Source organism: Parasteatoda tepidariorum, chromosome 8 (assembly GCF_982258835.1).
Source record: "Parasteatoda tepidariorum strain Cologne lab strain chromosome 8, Ptep-v5.0, whole genome shotgun sequence".
NCBI lineage: Eukaryota > Metazoa > Arthropoda > Arachnida > Araneae > Theridiidae > Parasteatoda > Parasteatoda tepidariorum.
In genome coordinates, this window is record NC_141762.1 from 107,090,296 (window position 1) to 107,104,472 (window position 14,177).

The following is a 14,177-nucleotide window of genomic DNA, read 5'->3' on the forward strand; positions in this document are numbered from 1 at the left end:
TGCAAAATAAGATTCAGCATTTAGTAGGGAATATACTCCAACTTTAAAACATTAATTTTAAATAAATTACAAGAGAATAGGCTGGAAGAGAAAAGAAAACATTAATTTTGATCTTAAGAATCTATTTTTTAATTATTATTAATTAGTATCAATTTAATCTATGGATTTATCAACTTAATTACATGAACTTACAGAGCTACTAATTATACTAACTTGTAATTATACTATTTTAGAATAATTAGATACAGTACAAACCTTAGAAATCAAACTTTTTAAAATTTTTATTTAAAAGTTTTAATCCTTTGTTCAATGTCCTATCCCACAGTTTTGAATTACATATACTTATTTAGCTTTTTTTGTTGCATTTTTAATACAAAGTTTTTAGGAGTAAACTTTATCTAAATTAAGCTGAAGATATTTTAATTTAAATGATAACAATATTATAATAATATTTTAATTTTTATGAAAATTAAAATATTGTTTAGAAAGTTAGGCATTGTTAATCTTTCACAGTATAAATATTAAATTTAATAAATGTGAAAGATTTACATACAATTTCTTTTGACTACAGATTGCATAAAAACATACATTGTGTGGTTTTTACATTTAAGATATTTTATAATTTTTTTTTAAAACATGCAGCTGACTTAACTGTCTTTAATTACATATTCAAGCTAAAAAAAAAAAGAAGTTAAATTTAGAATTTGGAAATTTACTTTTCAAGCTAAGTTTTTATTATGTTTCAATTTGAAAGACTTACAAAAATTGAAAAATAACCTTGTTAAGTCATTGAAAAGACACTGTATTAGTGTAATATTTATTTAACTTTCAGCATTACCTGTGTCCTTTTACATTGGGTTAGTTCTCTGCCTTGGAGATTTTGGAACTTGCTCTTAGGTATTCTAGCTATATAATTCAAAAACAGATTTTTTTTTTATTTGCTTTAATTTTGAGATAAAGAGTAGAGTTATTAAATTTTTTTTTATTAACAAACAATTTTGTATTGAATTAAAATATTTTAAAAATAAACTAATTTTTTATGCAAGTATTTCCAATGGTACACAGACAGTTTTTTATTTTATCCTTTTCAAGAAAATTAAAATTCATATGAAACTCAGAAATTGAAAATTTGATTGATGCATTTTAAACAGAAGGATCAATCAGTAAGAATGTTCCTTAGGTTTCCAAAAATCGTGATTTGTATTTCATTATTTTTCAAAATTTGGACTGTTTTTTTTGTTGTTTGTTTTTCTTGATAGAATTGTTTAAAATATTGTTAAAAAAATTATTAGATTAAGAAAAATGATGTCATGTGAAAAATATGTACTGGATCATTGAAAAACTCAACTTTCAAATTATTGTTTACTTTTCAGAAACCGAAAGGACTTAGAGCAAGCTCCAAAAGCTCCCTGTCCCTGAACTCACCCATCCTTTTATAAATGTCATACTTTGTTGCTTATAATACATAATGAAGGCATAACAATTTATTGTATCTATAAAGTTAAACTGATAGTTCTCTTAACCAAATTAATAGCATGGTTCTCCAGTTTTATGTGTGTTTAAAGAAAAATGTTATACTAAAAATTACAAAATTACTTTTTTCTATACTTTCTAGCATTAAAAATTGTTACTTTGTGATTTTTCTTTTTTTATATTGTTTATATATTTGATTTCTTTTACAGGTTTATTTAATCCCAATAGCTACTATGTCCCTAAAGGCACTGACAGAGCTACCTATAATTGTTGTCTTGATGTACCAGCTATATAAAATGAGTGTTCATAAAGATGTCGAAGAATTTGTGCCATTGATAGTGACAACTAATACTTTACAACCCACAGCTCAACAGAGGAAGCAGTTTTCAGTTGATAATGATCATAGTCAGTATTTACATAACTTTTGATTTATCTAGCATTGATTCTCATATTTGCTACAATAGTATTTGTTTTATTCAAATTTTCTAGTACCTAAATAAAAACTAATTTAAATTTAGCAATGTGAAATATCACTAAAATATATAATTTTGATTAATTTCAGAACAGTCATGAAAAAATAATTTCTAATTTTATAGAAAAACTCATACATCCCATAAAGTTTCAATTAATTCGCAACGATAAAGTATTCTCTTTGATAAAATGCATCTCAATGTGGATATATAATTTTCTAATTCTTATTCTGTTTGGATCAAATCATCTAAACTTAGAATATAATTTTTTTTAAATATCTTACAACCAGCTCATAATTTAGTTACAAAATAGTTAGCCTGAGAAATATTTGTCAATATCACAAAAAATTTGACATTTTGTAATCTTTTTCAAAAATAAAAGCTTGTTAATCTTTTTTTAATTAAAACAAATGTTGTATCCAAATGAAATCAGATTTATTTTATTCGTCTCAGTTTTTATTCTTATCCTTGATTGAAGCTGGAATGTCTTTTCTTTTTCTTTGAAAAGGTTTGCAGCAAAAATATTGCAAAGTGTGAGTAAGTTTTTTTCTAAATATCTTAAAACGATGTCATATATTCAACTACAAAAATAGTCTAAGGAATATTGATGATATCGTGTATATCATATTTTATTACTTTGTTACACTAATTAAAAATAAAGCTTTCTTAATTGAAACAAACATTTTACTATGGAGTTCAATGTAACTTATTAAGTTGATCAGCCCACTAGGTATACCAAGACTATAATTAACACCACTCTTGTATCACCTTTTAATATACTGACCACTTCTCAAACTAGGTACAAAAATTTGTACATTACAAATGGTCAACTTGCATGATTTTTGCTGTAAAATCTATTTTATTGATTTTGATCTTGATTGTTGTTTTATCTTTGACACCCTTGTCATTTTAATTTTATTTTTATAATGTTTACAGTCAAACTGTAGCAGAAAATATAGAGAGAAACTTTTTAAATTAACTACTTGCATGTAGGATATACCTTAAATGTCTTTCTTTTTGACTCATTTTATATTTCATACCAAATGATCAAGTCAGAGTGTTTTTATACAATAAAACTCTTCAGTATTGTTTTTTACTTATTCAATTGTATTCTGTGAAAGAATTTTATGTTCAATGACTCTGTGGGACAAAGTTAAACATAAAATTTTATACATTTAATTTGTTCTTTGGGAAATATGCAGACAAAATGCAGAATGTTTACAGAAATTTTATTTTTAAATACAGAAAAATGTGACAACATTTTGTAAAGCTTTTGTTTAAAACAATGAAAAACGTTGCTTTTTCTTGTTTGAATGATTAGAATTTTCTATATTCTCAAGTTCTGAATACATATAAATAATAAATTTTTATCTGCTCTCTATGAACAAAGTTATTGGTGTTGATTGCATTTTGTGCTGAAATTGAAGGGCAAAAGTTTAAAAAATTATGAAAAAAGGAGTCTAAAGGAATCCAAAAGAAAACTGTTTATATACTAAAAAAAATTGTAAAATGTCTATCATTCAATGTCATGGATCCTCAATCATTCAAAAAGGTAAATCAAACTTCAATGGATTTCAGAAGAACTCTTGATTTCTTAAAATGAACTTTACAAAAAAGAAAAGGATATTTAATGTTTTAGAAACTCTTACATGCTTTCAAACTATGGTGAATCTTTAATTTGAAATTTCACTTATCAAATATAATATTTTAAAACCCTCCTAAGTTAAAAAATGTAGTTCATGTTAATGTCAAATGTAGTTTTTGTTTTGTTAAAACAAAGATGTAGTAATCAATTTAGTTTTTAATCAACTTAATTTAGTTTAAAATTCAACTTCGAAATGATTTTTTCCTACATTTTGGTTTTTAAAATTTGTTGCTTTTTAAAATCGAGTGTTCTCAAAACGGATGTAATTTTAATACACAGCATGCACTGTATTTATATTTATCTGAGTAATATTATCCTAAATTAGTTGCAAATTTAATTTTAATTCAAATTTTGATAATAATTTAACCCAGCTGTGATTTTAATTTGATTATTTCTTTGTAGTATGTTGTGAATGAACATTCCTCATAGTTTGCTAAAGGAATGATAGGATTGTTGTGTCTATGTCCTCAAGAAGTGGCCCACTTGTGCAAAGAATTGCTCGTTGCAGCCCGTCATACTTTAGCCACAGAGCTAAGAGATAGTAAATGCTTTTTTTTATTGCTTAAATATGTCTTGTTTTTTTCCTTTATTCTGAAACATGATTTTTTCTCTCTTTATTTTTAAATAAATTACTCATTTTTTTAAAAAAATGTTTACTTTAGATACCATTTGAAAAATATTTCTGTTTAAAATGCTCTCTGTGTGTACGAGTTCTCCTTATTTTTGAGAAATTCTTTAAGTTTTGTGCCATTTTCAGAATTGTGCATATCTCACTAATTATATCTAAAAATTAATGACTCTAAGAAAAGAAAATTTAATAAAGATGTAATAGCAGGATTTTTTTAAAAAAGAATAGCCAAATTATATTTTAAAACAGTCTTTCTCAGTCTTAAATAATTTATAATTTAAATACTATTATTTTAAAAATAAACTGTGTTATTATATATCTATTATTTGATAAGATAGAGTAAAATACTTTTCATAACTATGAACGAACAATTAAAAAAAGTTCAACAAAATTTACATCTTCACTGTCTCTAATATGTCCAGTGTTACCCAGTCAAATTTTATTTAAGATAATTCAAAGCATTGCTCTTGGCCTGCTTGTGTGATTTTAATATAAATGTGGCATTGTGTTCATGATAATCAAATGTGGAAATGAAATCACTAGTTTTTCTCTCTTTTTGTTTCTCTGAACTGATTTTCTTTCCTTTTTTCACTGCCATGTTTAAATGTGTGATTTCTATGGTAGTCATCAGTATCATTATTAGATTAGAAACCTAACTGGAAAATATAAAAAAAAAATCTATTTTTATTACTATAAAAGTCCCTAAAATTCCTTATGTGTAAAATATTTAGTACATTATGCAAAAATTATCATGAAATTTATAATATTTCATGAAATCTACTGGAATTTTTCCTATGCTGATGGGTAAAAAACTAATTTTTTGATGATATACAGTCAAATCACTTATGTCACCGAAAGGAAAAATGAGAACTATACAAATTTCTTACCATTTTATTTTTTGAAACTTACTGCCATGAAATAATAATAAAAACAAGTTTGTTAAAGCTGGGGGCTTGTTCAAAGTCTGTCATCTGGGAGCAAAACTATCTACAAATTTAAATTTTATGTATATTTTTTCCTTAAAACTCCTTTTTGGAAATAGTGTTTTTAAAATTAAAGCTCTTGTTTTTCTTGTTTTTTTTTCCATTTAACATTTTGTACTCAACATTTATTTTAACACTTTGTGTCTAATAAAGTAATAAAAGTTTCAAAATTTAAAATAAATGTTGCGATTGTCCAGTTTTGTATTACACATTGCACTGTTTAATTTTATTGAATGATTTCAGAATACAAAATGTTCCGTGTGTGATGATTGCATCTTTCGAAGGTTTTCTTTATATCTATGAACTGAAAGTTGAAATGGGAGGAGATCGTATTTAAATAAAACAGCACAGGTAGAAAATATTTGCTTCTTAAAAATAATAATAATAAACATGAATTGTGTATTATTCTCTTCAGAGTTTGGAATTTTTTGGCTGGTAAAACTTCCCATAAAAACTGTGGTTGGTTAGATTTAAAAACATCAAAACTATCTCAAAATTTTTTTGTTCATAGTTAGACTTTTTTAATATATATATTCGTCATTGAACAATCTACTCAATTTTGGGTTTACGACTACTGCTAATGTTCAACTCCGTACCCTTGTAATGTTGAAATAATCCAGAAGACAATGAAACTCCTGTATCAGTACTCCCAGAGGTATGATTTGTTATCGGAACATGGAGGACTTTGTGACTCGACAGATTTAACGTGCATCAGTCACCATTTACTAAACCAGGAGTCTTCGGCCGGCGCAGATCGAACCCACGAACTCTTAGTGCTTCAGTGCCCTACCAACCAGGCTATCCCAGCCTCATAGTTAGACTTTGTAAAAGTTAAGCATTACATAATTATTGAGTAGCAATAAACTGTAACTCAAAATTAACTATGCATTATTTAAATTATTATTAAATGCTGATCAAAGTGTTTAAAAATAGTTAGTTTTTTCCTTTCTCATTTAGTTAGTCTAAAAACTAGACATTGCAAGGTAGTTTTGTGTTAAGCAACTGAGACAATGGCGTTTCATCAAGCTGTAATTTCTGGAGATTTCTTTTTTAAGATATATTTAAAAGAAATAGCTGCTTTTACAAATGACTCAAAACTGTTATGAGATTTAAGGATAAAGTTATTAGGGGTCTGCCTAGGTGTTTTTGAGAGGTACCTATTTTGTGAAAATTTAGGCATAATTTGTGAAAATTAAAAGTTGCATCAAAAAATCAACACAAAAATATGGTAAAATAAGAAATTATTTTCAAAAATTGTCACTACAAATAAAAATCATTTATGATTAGTAAATTTTTGTCCATGTACAGTAGAGCGCCGATTATCCGAACTGCTCGGGACCGAATGCGGTTCGGATAATGAAAAGTTCGGAAAGTTGTTTAAAATCTAGTTTAAATAATTATTATTTATGCACTAGCTTCCCTTCACACTTTTTCTAGGCTTAGGAATGGCAGTACTATCTAAAATAGCTCTGGTGTGTTTAAAACTTTTTTTTTTAATTTTTAAATATTTGTTTGTATTACTTTTTCTTCAATTTAAATTATTTTTATCATATTTCTGCTTTTTTATAATTTTTTTGTCAATTACTGATTTTTACCACATTTTTCTTCATTTTCCATTGCAAAAGTATCCAGCAAAAACTTTTGTTTCAAAGAAGATGCTGTTTTTGTGCAGCCATATCCTTTATTCTTTTTAAATTAATCAACTGAACTGGATCAACATCATTTTGACATTCTAACCAATTCATTACAATATCTAATAAATTGCATGCTGCTATATGAGAAAGTCCACTATCTTGAACTTGATCACCTACTTCTTCCTCTTAGTCTGTGGAGTTTTGATTTTCATTCAAAATTTCAACAACAATTTCATCATCAATTAAAATTTTAAATCCTGAGTCATTTTCATTGTCTCGACACCAGTCTTCTATTTCTTCTGCTGTATAACCTGGCACCTTTTCACCCAAAGAAACTTCATTCAGAAACTTCAGTTTCGTTTGTTTTTCTGTTAAGAATTTTATTCCAAGATTTAAGATTCCAAGCACTGTTATTACTAATCATTAACCATAAGTGACAACTACCCATCCCTCAATTGTAGAACTTCAGCACTTGTCTATTCATAAACACTTTCCTCGTTCCAACCATTGTAGATTGTCAAAATGAAGCTTGCATTCTTTTAAGATAATTTTCAATTGAAGAGGGCTAAAGGGGTATGTAGGTTAAACTGCTGAAAAAGGCTGTAAATTAAATATGGACTTCAGATGTAATGGATATTTTTCATTCTTCTAAATTTAGAAAAATTGTCGATAAGTTAAGAAGTATTCTAAACTTCAAAAAAAAGGCGAATTCGGACGTAGCTCGGATAATTGGACGTTTGGATAATAAGGGTTTGGATAATTGGCGTCTGACTGTATTAAAAAATAATTTCGCTATTGTTAAATTTCGGGCTTAAAATTGTTTCCAAATTTAAAAATCCATTGTTCACAGTTAAATTTCAACTTGCATTTAACAGTACTAGAAATAAGTTATTTTCATTATGAGAAAATTTTCGACTAGGTCATACAAAAAAAAGTTTCACAGAGAAAAAAACGTTTCATACAAAAATAAAGATCTGTTAGAATAAATTTACAATAATGTTGAAGATAATATTCAAATGTTTAGAATGATGTTTGAATTTTGTCTTCCTTTAAAGTTTATAGAGAGAGAATCTCATTGCTTCATTTTAAAAAACTCTAGGATTTATAGTTTCTTTATGGGGATACAGAAACAAAATTTTAAGAGGTGGAGAATCTTTGAACTTACTTATTTTAAAGTATTTTGTTAAACTACCGTTTTTTCAAAAGTTGGTTTTGTGGAGGTACCGCTAAACGGTAGTAAATTTACCCTGGACAGACTACTGGTTATTCTTTGAGTTTATGCAATTCATTTTCTATATACTCATGCATTTTAAAACTTATTTAAATAATCTTAAAATTTCAGGATTTCAATTGGTCTGTTAAGCAAATATTTTAAATTAAATGTGAGTGAAAAGTATAGTTAGATATTCATTTATTTAGTTTTTAAAATTTTTTGAGTGCATTAAATGTTTTTGATGTTTAATCTATTACAATTCTAATACTCATTCATACTAGTTGTTAAAGATTAAATTTTTTGTTATAAAAATGAATGCAACGTGTTCATTATTTTATTTTATAACATATTTAATTGTTTAGATTAATAAGTGGCCATTATTTTAAACTTTATTTTAAATCAGTTTTACTTGTAAAACCAGTTTGTACTCGTTATGAACATTGGTTAATATGTTAAACATAGGTATAGTTTGTCTATGATATGAACTCTGCCCGCCACAAAGTCTGTAGCCATTTGTCTGTAGCTATGGAACCAAGAATAGCGCATTTCAGGGAGGGTAGCTTCTCTTCATTATAGAGCGAAGAAAAGGATTCCCTTTCTTTCGTCGACTCGAGCCAAAAGCTGTTCTAAACAACGACCCCACTTGAAATAGTTATACTTCGTTACCCCATATAGATGGCAGCACTTTTTAAAACTTTTTACTCATTTAATGTTTTTCTGTTTTATTTTTTCAGGATTTTCAAAAAGGGGTCAGCACTTGACTTATTTCTAGAGTTTTCTTAATGATTTGGCAATTTATATTTTTCTTATATGTGGGCATCTTTTTATTAGATCTTAGTCTGTGTACTTTTAAATCATTACTTAGACTTACGCTGTTCAACTTTTAAATTGGGACTGTTTGTCATTAATTTTTCTTTGCATTTACATTTCAATTTTTTTAATTGCTTTTTCTTATTTAATTTTCCATTATGAGGCCTTGGGGACGCAGTCAGTTTTTGATTTCACCACTGACAACTGAAAGGCTCCTGTGTGTTGTCCGGCAGTGTGTCCCCTGATGAAGTACTGTCCTGCCAGAATTGTATTTCTGACTTTATAAATTAAGATAAAACAAATTTGGATTCAGTTGCTTTTCGATTTTAATTTATTATTTTAAATATTACTTACTTATTTTGTCTTTTTCTGAATTTGTCAATTAGTTTTATTCTTTGATTACCATAGTCACCTCCACAGGCCCAGACAAATGGTTAGGGGAATTCTTACTTTAGACAAACTATATAAAGCAATGTTTTTGCGGTTAATATAAGATGGTGGCTTTTAAATGTCTAAGTGTTTAATATTTTGGTGTGACGCATGATAGAGTCCCACTATCTTATTTAATTTATGAGCTGAGGCATTCATTGATGTCTTGTTGCCAAAATGAGGCAGTGAGTGAGTCATTCATTAATGTTAATTTTTTTATTAAAATTTTCTAAAAATTTTTAATTTTTTATTTATTTTCATTTAACATATATTTTTGGAATAATTTCTAACATGGATAGACGGTTGGATAGTTGAATAAAGACCTATGTGATTTAAACCAAACAGTTTTTTTTTTAAACTATTTTATATAGTTAAATTTTATGTTCTTCATATAAATTCATTCAGTTTAATTGTAACAAAATATAAAAAAAGGATATTTTCTTCCAATTTTGAACTAAATTTCTAATGGGAATCTGTATTATTTCAAATAAACATAGAAAAAGTTTTAAACAAAAATATCTATCTAAACATTGTTGGCATTTCAGCCCGGAAGAAACATACAGGGTATCTGCTCACCTGGAAAATCATGAAAATTCATGAATTTTGGTATTGAACCAAATTTGTCATGATTTTAATTATATTTTCAAAGAAATCATGGGAAGTCATGGATTTAGTTTGCTGAAAAATCAAATTTTTTTAATTGAATTCCTCCCCCTCTCCCAATTTCATGATTTTCCAAATATCTAAATTTCTAGCAAAATCCCCACTCACAGTCATATTTTATTAAATGTTTTTATTGTGTTCTTTAAAAATTATGGTTTTCTATCAAAAAATGAAGGAACATCATTTCTAGAGCGAATTATCTTTTATACTTCTGTGATTTCAGAAATTTTGTTTTTATTTATTTTTTTATTTATTTTATAAATTTAAAATTCTAGCTAAAGCAAGCCAGTCAATGGCGAATTTTTTTATTCCGAAATGAGAACAGAAAAATCAGGAATATCTTTCCTTTCAGATGAACAAGAAAAGTATCTTTAGAATATAATTTTGCAGGAGAAAGGGAAAAAAAATTATTTTATTTTTATTTTTTTTCAGCTATTTTATTACTTCAACTTTTTCTTTACTCTGTTTTTTAAATTTAAAATCTGTAAATATGAAGATGCAGAGTATAACAGTTTTGGTTATACCTATCATTTCAATTAATGTTATTACAATGCTTTTTTAAATTTATGGTTGTTTTTATCAAAGAAAATAGTAACTTCATTAAGTCATGAAAATTTCTTGGAATTAGTCATGGATTTGAAAATCTAAAATGTAGCAGATACGCTAAACATATTTCTTCCAGAACAGTGGAAGAAACTGAATAAAACAAACAAAAAGAGGGCGAACTGGAAAAGAATTAAAAATGACAAATACAATTGTTTAACAATAGGTATTATATAACTCGTATGTAAGCCAATTGAATTCAGTATAGTTACAAAAAGTTTGTCACATTAACTTAAAAAAAAAAATTAACATTTGTTAGTTTTAAAGAGAATTTTATAATCTATTTTTCATATTATTCAGGAGTTGGTTTGGGTAATCATACTTAACATTATTTGATAATGAAAATTATTATGCTATTTGTAATTAATTGTGTGAATTCAATATATGATTTTAGTGGTATCTATGTTTAATATGTGATTTGTTTATTTAGTGGTATTGATAAATTGATTATGTTCTTTTAAGTAATATAAAATAAAGTTGTCCATAAACTATTGAAAACATAACCTAAATTCTTTTATATAAAATATTAATAAATATCACTTATTTTAATTTTTTAAGAAATTCATAATTTTTTTCTTCTTGTTTTCACTTATTTGAGAATGACATTAAATAGCTCTAAAATTAATGTTATTATTTAAACTAGATTGCTATTTTAAACTGTTTAGATATCTGATATTTCTTTTTGAAAAAGGGTTTATTCCACTTGGGTTGAAAATTTAAGAAATTGGAAATTTAAATTTAATTTGTAAGAAATTGGAATTGGATTATTTAAATTTAGCTTAGATTGATTGAGTTGATATTTATTTAACCAATTTTTTAATTACAGGCTTTAAAAAATTTCACAACAAAAGATGTTGGGACTTTTTGGAAATCTTTAGTCAACAACAAAACTGTCCCTTATTGTTTTTTTTTTAAATGATTGAAATTTTTAATTCTTTTCCTCTCAAGTAAAATACGTAACAAACATCTCATATTTTAACATTTATAACTCAGTTTGCAAATTCAGGTTGCTCAGTTTATTAATCTTAAGATTTATTTTTTGAAATCTATTAATATTTGTTCGTTAACCTTATTTATGACTTTAGTTTGGAATTTTTTAATTATTTTTATAAATAAACTAAAGTCAGTCTTGAAAGAAAATCAGTAGGTAAAATTAAATTAATATCTCTTTTCAATTTGTTTTTAATTTTAAAATTTATGTATTTCCTTAAAAAAGTAACAAATTTTTGCTGTTAAGGAAAAATAAAAGTTACATTTTAATGTAAACATTGGTAATTTTTATAATTACTGTGAAATGATCAAGTAATGATGTAGCTCATGATGTAGCAAAGAATGAGATGGAACTTCAACGCCTACCTGCTTAAACAAAATTTGTACTATTAGTGTATCTAAAGCGTTTTTTAATGCTGGCCCAAGTTAAATTGAGATTATTATTTTTAAAAAAAAATTATGGAGATGGAGCAAAAAATAAATAATGATGAAGTGAAAAAATAAATAGAGATATGTATAACTTAGAAAAAAATTTTTATTTATTATTCAGTGGTTGATGTGAAAAGATGTACAAGGTTAGCTGTTATTTTAATCTTGGTTGCTGTAAAAAATAAATTAATATAATGAATGAAAAAAATCTTTATAATTAATTTAATATATAAGTCCTTATTATAGAAAGGTACATTCTGAAGTCGATGAACTATAAATGTCTGAAAATTCTAGTAAATAATTCTAGATTGTGTTCATTTATCAAAAAAATAAGTTCTGTCTTGAAATATTTTTAGAGTGGGCACCCATGGTGACCACTTATTTCTCAAACCTAGTGTGTCGACGACCAATAGCGATTGGTCACCGACTCACGTGGAATTAACTTTTTATATCTTTTCATTTAATACTCAATTTTTGTAAGCGTTTTTTTGCTTGGATTAAGCTATGTATATATTTTTTTAAAAATCCTTCAATGCTCGAAGAATAACAAAATGTTTATGATTTTAGGTTAGAAGGACCACTTAGACCTACTACAAAGAATTCAAGTCGTGCTTTGTCCAAATTTGAACCTCATTCAACGAGTCATCCTGTTGAGTCTGTGGAAAAAGAGCCATCTATCTCAAGTAATTCCTTCTTATTGTTGATGTTTTCTTCTGAGCTTTTTCAACCCAATTCTTTGGTTCCATCTTTATTTGATTCATTTCTTTGTAAAATAGAAAATTTAAGCATATTGAATCTTTAAAAGTTTTTCTTCTGGTTTTAAAAACTATGTAAGTGGTTAAATATGATTTAATTTCAATTAATCACATATTATTGTATAATACAGTCAAACCTCGCTATAGTGAACCTTCAAGGGGCCGAAATTTCAGTTCACTATAACTGGGAGTTCATTATATCCATACTGCAAACAATTTTAATTAATTTTTCCAAACTGCTCCCTTTTATTACACATTATTTAAATAAATGACCAATGAAAAGAAATACAAAAATGATTAAAGAACAATATGTAGTAACAAAAAATGTGTTCACTTATATTTTTTATTACTCATCGTCTTGCGTGCAAAAAATTTAGGGATGAAAAACTGAGATAAAAGAAGCAAATAAGAAAAAATGCTTCTGGCTACATTTCACTCAATAAGAGGTCTTAAAAATTGGTATATGTATTTTATGTAGGAATTTCGAAATTACCGACAAATGAAGGAAAAAATCACTCAAGGGCAGAAAAAAGTTCAGAATATCCAATTTCCTCTCATCTTTTGGTTCGCTATATCCACAAAAAATGATATTATATGTGTATGGCAAGGCACGTGAGCGAGCGTTTCGTTCACAATGTCCGGGAGTTCAGCAGAGTTTAACTGTATTTTATTAATTCAGGGTGATGTATTTTTTTTAGTGTGACTTAGTTGTTAAAAAGTTAATCTTTTATTTTATTGATTAATAAGTTCTTCCTTTAATTTTCATTTTCCAACAGCATTGCTTCTTATTTTAAGATAATTTACTTATTTATTTTTAATGAAATATTATATTTTTTTCTTTTATTTATTTATTTTTAATGAAATATTATATTTTTTTCATTTATTTATTTATTTTTAATGAAATATTATATTTTTTTCATTTATTTATTTATTTTGATTAATTCAAAGCATTACTTTTTGGTTATTTATACTATTTGATTTAACTTAATAAATATGGAATAACTTTAGCCATCTATGGATTATTTATATGTTTGTTAGTTTCTTTTTTGAATGGTTTGATATTTGTTGTTAAAAATGTTTTTTGTCTTCAGTTATGTTCTTTTTAAATAAGTATCACTTGAATAAGTTTAACAATTTTTTTTATATTTTATTTCACTCTTAAAAAAATACTTTCTACCAACCCAATAATAATAACATGGTGCATTTTTAAAAAGTGCTTAAAGGTGCTTTTTTTCTTTTTTAAAAAGCCCTGAAAGATGCTATTTTCATTGAGTGTTTTTAAAAAGTGTGTAACTTTCCATTTTCGAAAATTTGATTTTTTTCTCTACCATGTTGATTTTCAACACATAGTATGCAAAAGCGTGCTTTACACATTGTTCTATTCAGCATTTCCACAATTCATCCAACCACAGGCTACTTCGGCGAATCATTGGTCTATAGAGTATGAAAGCG

General features: G+C 26.2%; 1 protein-coding gene across 21 annotated transcripts in view; it reads left to right on the forward strand.

Annotated features, from left to right (window-relative positions):
• Positions 1-14,177, forward strand: part of LOC147806650 (transcription-associated protein 1-like) — a 70,598-nt gene that overhangs the window by 49,885 nt on the left and 6,536 nt on the right. For 18 of the 21 annotated variants that reach the window (XM_087149231.1, XM_087149230.1, XM_087149222.1 and 15 more), the window contains 4 exons: positions 1,683-1,878; positions 3,991-4,129; positions 5,443-5,550; positions 12,538-12,653. The gene's annotated coding sequence lies outside the window, so the exon portion shown is untranslated. The remainder of the gene's footprint in view (positions 1-1,682; positions 1,879-3,990; positions 4,130-5,442; positions 5,551-12,537; positions 12,654-14,177) is intronic. The other 3 variants (XM_087149223.1, XM_087149224.1, XM_087149225.1) reach the window with 3 other exon arrangements.